At 61.5% G+C, this 7,833-nt stretch overlaps 1 protein-coding gene across 1 annotated transcript in view; it reads right to left on the reverse strand.

Moving 5' to 3' along the window:
- The window catches only part of MEF2D (myocyte enhancer factor 2D), a 107,395-nt gene extending 100,226 nt beyond the window's left edge, over positions 1-7,169 (reverse strand). The window contains exon 1 of the mRNA XM_074566258.1: positions 6,876-7,169. The gene's annotated coding sequence lies outside the window, so the exon portion shown is untranslated. The remainder of the gene's footprint in view (positions 1-6,875) is intronic.
- Between the last annotated feature and the right edge of the window lie 664 nt (positions 7,170-7,833).

The following is a 7,833-nucleotide window of genomic DNA, read 5'->3' on the forward strand; positions in this document are numbered from 1 at the left end:
AAGAAAAAAGAAAGGAAAGGAAAGGAAAGGAAAGGAAAGGAAAGGAAAGGAAAGGAAAGGAAAGGAAAGGAAAGGAAAGGAAAGGAAAGGAGAAAAGAAAAATAGTAATAAAAAATAAAATAATAAAAAATAAAATAATAAAAAATAAAATAATAAAAAATAAAGTAATAGAAATAAAACAATAAAAATAAAATAATTTTAAAATAAAAATTAAAGTAAAAAAGAAAATAAAAATGAAAACATCTCCATGACCAGCAAGGGTGCTTGGGTCAACCTGGGGCTTGTTTTCCCGCACGTCGCCTCCGAGGCTGGGTGGTTTGTGGTGGGGAAAGGCATGGAAGCCGGTTTCCCCGCAGCCCGGCGTGAAGTGAGCGGCTGGGGCTGAGCTCCATCGCTGCCAGGGTGCGGAGCAGCATCACCCGGGGACTGGGCATCACCCAGGGACTGAGCGTCACCTGGGGTCTGAGAATCACCCAGGGACTGAGAATCACCCAGGGACTGGGCATCACCCAGGGACTGAGCATCACCTGGGGACTGAGCATCACCCGGGGACTGGGCATCACCTGGGGACTGAGAATCACCCAGGGACTGGGCATCACCCAGGGACTGAGCATCACCTGGGGACTGAGCATCACCCGGGGACTGGGCATCACCCGGGGACTGAGAATCACCCAGGGACTGGGCATCACCCAGGGACTGAGCATCACCTGGGGACTGAGAATCACCCAGGGACTGAGAATCACCCAGGGACCGAGCATCACCCGGGGACTGGGCATCACCTGGGGGCTGGGCATCACCCAGGGACTGAGCATCACCTGGGGACTGAAAATCATCCAAGGACTGAGAATCACCCAGGGACTGAGAATCACGCAGGGGCCGAGCATCACCCAGGGACCGGGCATCACCCGGGGACTGAGAATCACCCGGGGGCTGCGTGTGAGGTCCCTTGCTCCCACTCCAGTGTCCCAGCACCGACGCTGCTGCCTCTCCTAGGGGGGCTGTGTGAGTCCCCCCCCGCGAACCCAGCTTGGCTTATCTTTCCAAGAGGGTCATTTCCAGAGGCCAAAACACGACCCGGCGGCCAAACCGCAGCTTCCCCTTCCAGCAGCAACCGAGTCAGCATCATGTGCCTGGGGTGATGCTCTGCTCCCTCCCTCCGCTTTCCTTTTTTATGTGCAAGAATTTTTTCTTTTTTTTTTTTTTAAAAAAAAAAAAAAAGGCAAGGAAGGAAAAAGGAAAAAAAAAAGAGGCATAAGGAGCCTGGCCTCACGGAGCCCTGTGAATTCAAGCCTGGGCCAGCTTCAGAGAGGAAAAGACCAGCAAAATCTGCTCCAGCAGCAGCCGAAGCTAATTAAATGGCAAATGCATCCGTTCCCAAAGGACTCGGTGCTTCCCAGAGGCCCCTGACCCCCCGCCACCACCTCGGGCTGCAGCGACGCCGCTCTTGGTGCCCCTCTCACGGCGGCTCCGCGCCCCAAAACCTGGGGGAGAGCTGGGTGCTGCCGGCACCCCGCTTCGCATGGCCGTCCCGGCGCTCCCCGCTCGGCCGGGGGGCGCTGGGTGCCACGGGGGACATCCCGGGGGGTGCTCACCCCACGCTCCCCCCTCCCCAGGTCGTGCTCCCTTCCCTGGCCTAACACCCAGGTCGGACACACAGAAAGCACCCACCGGCTCTTAACATCTCCGGGCAGCAGGGACTAATCCCGTTTTCCGGATTAAGGCAGACTTTCGCCACGTGATGGGTTGGAAATAGCGCCCGAGTCCCGCTCTGACCCACGGCCAGCCCCCCCGCCCCGCCCCGGCTCCGTCGCCGGGGACGGGACCCCCCCCCTTTTATTGCGTTATCCCCAATCCCGGGGTTTCATTCCCCCCGTTCCCCGGGCTCAGGGCTCCGTTCTCCCGATCCATCCCAGGGACAACCTCCCGCCTCCCTCCCCGCTCCCTTGTTCCCGGTCTCTCCCCGCTCAGCGGGCGCCCGCTGCCCACCCGCCTCCGCTCCCTAATCCCTCCTAATCCTCATTCCTGCCTCCACCGCGGAAAGCCTTATCGAGCTCCCGCGTCTAACTCGGGAGCAGGGAGAACTCGCTATCTCCCACCCCAATCTCTTCCACACTCTATTTTCTTCCCGCCCGGAGTTGATTTCCCTCACCTAATTGCCCGGAAAGCTCTTTTCCCTTCCTCTAATCAGTCTGGAGCAGACTTTCTCCAGATAATTGTGCCGAGACCTGATCACCCTTCTCATCTCCCTCTCTCCAACACTCCCAATTTCTTCACTAAACTCATCTGCCGGAGCTGCGTTCCTTGGTCTAATTATTTCAAGGCTCCGTTGAGTTACTTAATTGCTTGCTCGTCTGGCGCCCGTATCTGAAAGCTCCCAGAGCATCTGGGACGGGACTCGGGTCTGAGTTATCCTGGTGTAACCGCGTTTCCCGTGAATAAACCAGCTCCGGGTGCGCAACGGTGTGAGCCCGGAGCAAATCCCGCTTTAAAAAAAAAAAAAAAACAAAAAAAAAAAAGAAAAAGAAATTCTCCGAGACGAAGAACTCGCTGCTTCCCTCGGCTGGAGGAGCAGGACCTCCCGGGCCGGAGGAGACGCTTCGCTGCAGCCCGCCATGGGCTGCCCGGGGCTCGCGCTTGGCCACAGCCAACAAGGATCTCGTTTTTAGGCCAAGCTGGGAATTTACCTGCGCTAACGTCAAGCCGAAAATAGGCCATTAAACTTGGCCGGGTGCTGGAGGAGCCAGCTGGGACCATTTTTCTCCCATCCCCATCCCCATCCCCATCCCCATGGTAGCATCCACAGGGGTTGGTTTTCCCGGCTCCGCTCCCCTACTCTCGTTATCGCCCAGCCCCGTCCGCTTTCCCCGGGCTAATTGATCCACTGTTTTGTTTTCTTATCAAATCGCTCTCGGCCTCTGATGCTCCTTTAATCAATTCCCAGCCCTATCTTGCGCCCGGGGCCGCCGGGAGACCTTTCTCTGCAGCCGCCGCTGTCTCTAATCGCTGGGGGACTTTACCTAATTGGTGTAAAACCTGATTTCTTTCTCTAATCGCTCCCAGGCCCTGATTCACTTATCTAATCGCTCCAAAGCCCAGGCCTTGCACACCTCCTCTCCGGAGCTCCGGCGTATCCTCCTCCCTGGGTTTTCCCCCCCGCCCTGTCCCTGTCCCTGTCCCCGTCCCCGTCCCCGCCGCCGTCCCCCCCGCAGGTGGCCGGGCTCTCCTGACTCCCTAATCCCGCGGCTGCTTGAGCTCTTTAACTAATCCAGCCAAGATTTGGCCCCCGCGCTCGGCTGCTCCCCTGACCCACTGCCGGCAGGAGCAAACCCACCGCCGGGGGGGCCGTTTTCTCCATCTCACCCCCCCCATGCACCCCGCCGAAGTTAGATTTTTTTTCCCTACTTTCCTCCCCCTCCACCTCCGACAGCCCCCTGGGAAGGGCGACACGGTCCCCTGGGGGTGCCATGGCCACCCCGATGATGAAGGTACAGGCGATGAAGGTGATGGAGGTGTCTTGCAGCCCCCCCTGCCCTGCCGCAAGGATGTCTGTCCCCCCCCCTCACCAAAGGAATCTCCCCTCTCCGCCGGGACGGGGTGCGCCGGCTCAACCAGTTCCCACCCTGCTGCACCCACTGGGCCGGGCGCGGGGAGGGGACGGCCATGGGATGGAGGCACCCCCGGGCTTGTGTGTCGTGTGTGTCCCCCCCCCGGTGATGGGGTTTGCACCCCCGTCCCCAAAGGGCCACGCTGTGGCCGCGGCGGCAGGCGCGCAGCTCGCCCCAAGCCCTGGCCTTCCTCCCGGTGAGTCACGTCCGCTGATTCAAGCCAAAGAAGTTGTCGTGGGACGGCGTTGGCGGGGCAGGGGGGGGAAAATATTCCTGAGCACCAGCCTGGGAGGATCCCAAGGCAGAGGACGGGGTGGCAGGCACAGAGCAGAGGGCAGATTTATTAATTTACACACACACGCGCGCGCGCGCGCACCCCAGAGTTTCACAGCGGGAGAGGGGGTCCCGGGCCGGGGCGGCTGCAGCGTCACCGAACCCTGCGCCACGCAGGCCAGGGATGGCCAAATCCTGCCTCGAGGCTCCAGCAAGACCCTTCCGAGAACGGGGCAGACCCCAGACCCACCCTGACCTCTTGCCTGTTGCTCCAGTTGCCTCCAGTCGCCTCCAGTCCCCTCTGGTACCCTCCAGTCACCTCCAGTCCCTTCTGGTACCCTCCAGTCCCCTCTGGTCCCCTCCGGTCCCCTTCGGCCGGCGGTTTCGGCCCCAGAGCTCATTTTTTCCCTTGGAGCATCCGTGCTGAGCAAAAGCTTCCCCTTCCCATGGCCGGGGGGGGCCGTGGCCCCCCAGCCCACGCTGGCTCAGCACCACAAGGTTGCTCCTTCCTCACGGGGTGACTCACGGCTGGCTCCCGTTTCTGCTCAGCCCCACAGCTGGGAGGTGTTTTTGGGGGCAGAAAATGCCGCCTCCCCCACCCCAGCCCCACATCCCGGGAGTCGGAGGCGGCTTCAAGCCCCAGCTCCATCCTCTTATTGCTCCAGTTTTCCCGGCTCCCGAGGCTGGGGCTGGAGCTGCCCCCGGAGATGCTGTGATGGAGACGGTACGTCGAGGAGGGTACGGGGCTACGTGGGGCTGGACCCAAAGGAAATGGGAATTGGGTCCCACCTGGGAGCTACAGCAAAGGTGCACAAGCGCTGGGGCCCGATCCTTGCTCTATCCATTCGGGAAAGGGAACAGAGCGGTGCATCACTGCGCTTTGGGATTTTTCAGACCCTCATCAGAGCAAAGTGGGGTTTTCCCCCCGCCTGAGGCTTTTATCCCCCCTTGAGATGGCTCCAGATGCCACCAAAGCTCCCCCCCTGCTCGGAGGATGGAGGATGCAGGCGTATACCCAGCCCCTTCCCGGGTCCCTGCCCTCCGCGCGGGGCCGGGAGCACGTTCCCAGAACCCAGCAGTGGGAATCTGGTGTGTTTATTTGCAATCCAGCGCTGACCCCGGGACTGGGAGGAGAATGAGTCAGCTTCCAGTTCAGGGCAGGATTCCTCCTCGGGCCTCTCCTCTCGGTTAAAGCAAGCGCCATTTGGAGATGCGGCGATTAAATCATGTTCATTGAATTGGCGCTTCTAAACCGGCGACGGGCTGCAAGCTTTCCGCACCGACACTTCTCAGGGTGGAAAGCGCCCGAGCCCCCAAACCCCCGGGTTGTGGGAATAACTACGGAAGCGCCGGGGTCCGCAGGCTGCGGGAGGTCGGTGCCCGCGTCCCCCGAGGAGCTCGGTTCGGAGAATCGCAGGATGGTGGAGGTTGGAAGGGACCTTTCAGATCATCGCGTCCAGCCGTCAACCTGACGCTGCCCAAACCCCCACTGACCCACGTCCCTCAGCACCGCGTCTGCCCGGCTTTTAAACCCCTCCAGGGATGGCGACTCCACCACTGCCCTGGGCAGCCTCTTCCAATGCCCGACAGCCCTTTTGGTGAAGAAATTTTTCCTAATATTCATCCTAAACCTCCCCTGGCACAACTTGAGGGCATTCCTTTTCTCCTATTGCCTGTTCCTTGGGGGAAGAGTCCGACCCCCCCCGGCTACCCCCTCCTTTCAGGGAGCTGTAGAGAGCGAGGTCTCCCCTCAGCCCCCTTTTCTCCAGGCTGAACACCCCCAGCTCCCTCAGCCGCTCCTCGCAGGACTCCTGCTCCAGACCCCGAAGAGTTAACGCAGGTCTCTGGTGCTGCTGTGGCTGCTCCGAGCAGATCCTGGTCCCCGGGGACCTTCACCCACCCCCTGACTGCTGTGCCCTGGGGATGCCGCGGGGCACAGGCGGCTCCTGCTCTGACGGATGTCAGCGCTCGCACAGCTCCCCGGGAGGGACCCTGGCAGCATCGCCATCTCCCCGAGCCCAGTCTTGGCCCCTCTCCCCTCCCCTGGTGTGCCCCCAACCCCGACCCCATCCAGGCTCCATCCCTCCTGTCCGCACAGGCAGAGGCCACCTCCAGCCCGGAGCAGGGAGGAAGCTACGGGAGACAGAGCGGAGTTTAACCCTGCCTGCACGACGCCACGCTTTGGTGCCCCCGCTAGAAGAGGAATGATTCCGTTCCTGGCTGGATGCGGGTGCAGCCCCGGCGTGACCCGACGCCCCCGCAGCCCCTCCTGCGAGCTGTGCCCGCTGCCGCGCTGCAGCAGCCAGCCCTCCGCCACGCTGCTGGCTTTGCTGCCTTCCTTCCGGACAAGAAGGAAGGGGATGCCGAGCCCAGACGCTCCCCGTGCCCCTGGGGACCAGGACCTGGCTGCTTTCCCCACGGGCAAGGACAACCCGAGGACCCTAAAGCCGCTCTGCTTTTACTCGTCTCAGACCCGGGTCCCTCTCGGAGGATGCCGCGGCCGGGGGTGCAAAGCCAACCCCCACCCCAGGCTCACCCAGGAGGGGGCAAAGGTGACCCCCATCAATCCCCCTGCCCCAAAGCCCCCCTGTCCCCGCCGGGGGCTGTCACCGGGCCGGCAGCGTCGCCCCACGGAGCCCAGCCCCGGCTCCTCGCCACGCAGCGCTGGTACCCGCCATGCTCCAGCCTGGCATGTCTTCCCAGGGTTGCCAAAGCAACGGCGGAAACACAACAAACAGCAACAACACACAGCAGACAGTCGGCAAACATTCCCCTCTTATTTTCTCCCCGGTTCGGTTTGTGCTTTTCCCCCTTCTCCCACGAGGAAGCTGCTGCCATCGGAAGGGAACAACAATATTATTCTCAAGCGCGTGAAGCCTGCGCCATCCCAGCAGGAGCAAAGCTGCCAGGAAAGCGCCGGCTTCTGGGGAGGAACCCGAAAACCCCCATCGCTGAACCCCGAGTCCCAGCCGGGGTGGCCGGAGCCGCTCACCTTACCTGCCGGGTGCCGCAGGCCAGGTCTGCCTGTGCCGAGCAATCGGGGCTGTGCCCAAGCCAGGTTGGCCGAATAAAGGGAATTCCCTCCTCCTTGGGCAGCCACCGGTGTTTTCCCGGCCCGTTGGGGACCTCGGGGCTGGGATGCAAGCGGTCCGGCGTGACTCTATCCAACAGTGTGTTTTTTGTGTGTGTGTGTGGGGGGGTCGTCCGGGGCTCAGCACCCTTTTGCACAGGGCGGGTGGCCCAGGAGCATCCTCGAGGCTGAAGCAGGAGCGGGTGGAGGATGCCGGAGGCGGAGGGGCCCTGGGTGCGCGGACACCCCGGGGCTCGCCGAGGCAGCGCCGCAGCCGCCGTGGCGAAGGGGGATTAACGGGCGCAGCGTGGGGCGCGGGCTTTCAAAACGGGATTAGCATCGCCGCGGCACGTGACGCCGGGGGAGAGCGGCTCTCCGGGAGCGCTTGCCTTCGAGCCAGCACCAAACAACCCCGGCACCCGCTCTGCCAGCTGGGCAGCCCCCCAGCCGGCAGCATCGAGACGCGGCAGCAGCTTTCTGAGCCCAATTTAACAACTTTTCATCCTTTTTGGGTTTGTGGGTTCCTGCAGGTGTACTGGAGTAGGCAGAGGATGCTCCCAGGGCAACCAGCTTCCAGCCATGAGCCTTCCTGCTATCCTCCATCTCATCCCATCCCATCCCGTCCCATCCCATCCCACCTCTCTCTCCACAAATCTGGGAAACCCCAGACCCAGCAGCCCCTTTCCCAGCCCGGAGCAGCCCCAGGCTGGGTCTGGTGGCACTTCTCCCCACTGATTACACTTGGCAGCTGCCTCCAATCTCCTTAACTCCGGCAAATGCCGAGTGCCACGGGATGCAGGGCTCTCTCAGATGCCCCGAGATCCAGCCTGATTAGACTGGAAACACTTCACGCATATCCCATACCCCGCGCCACTTTTCTCTCCC

This window comes from Larus michahellis, chromosome 24 (genome assembly GCF_964199755.1).
Source record: "Larus michahellis chromosome 24, bLarMic1.1, whole genome shotgun sequence".
In the NCBI taxonomy this organism is placed as follows: Eukaryota; Metazoa; Chordata; class Aves; order Charadriiformes; family Laridae; genus Larus; species Larus michahellis.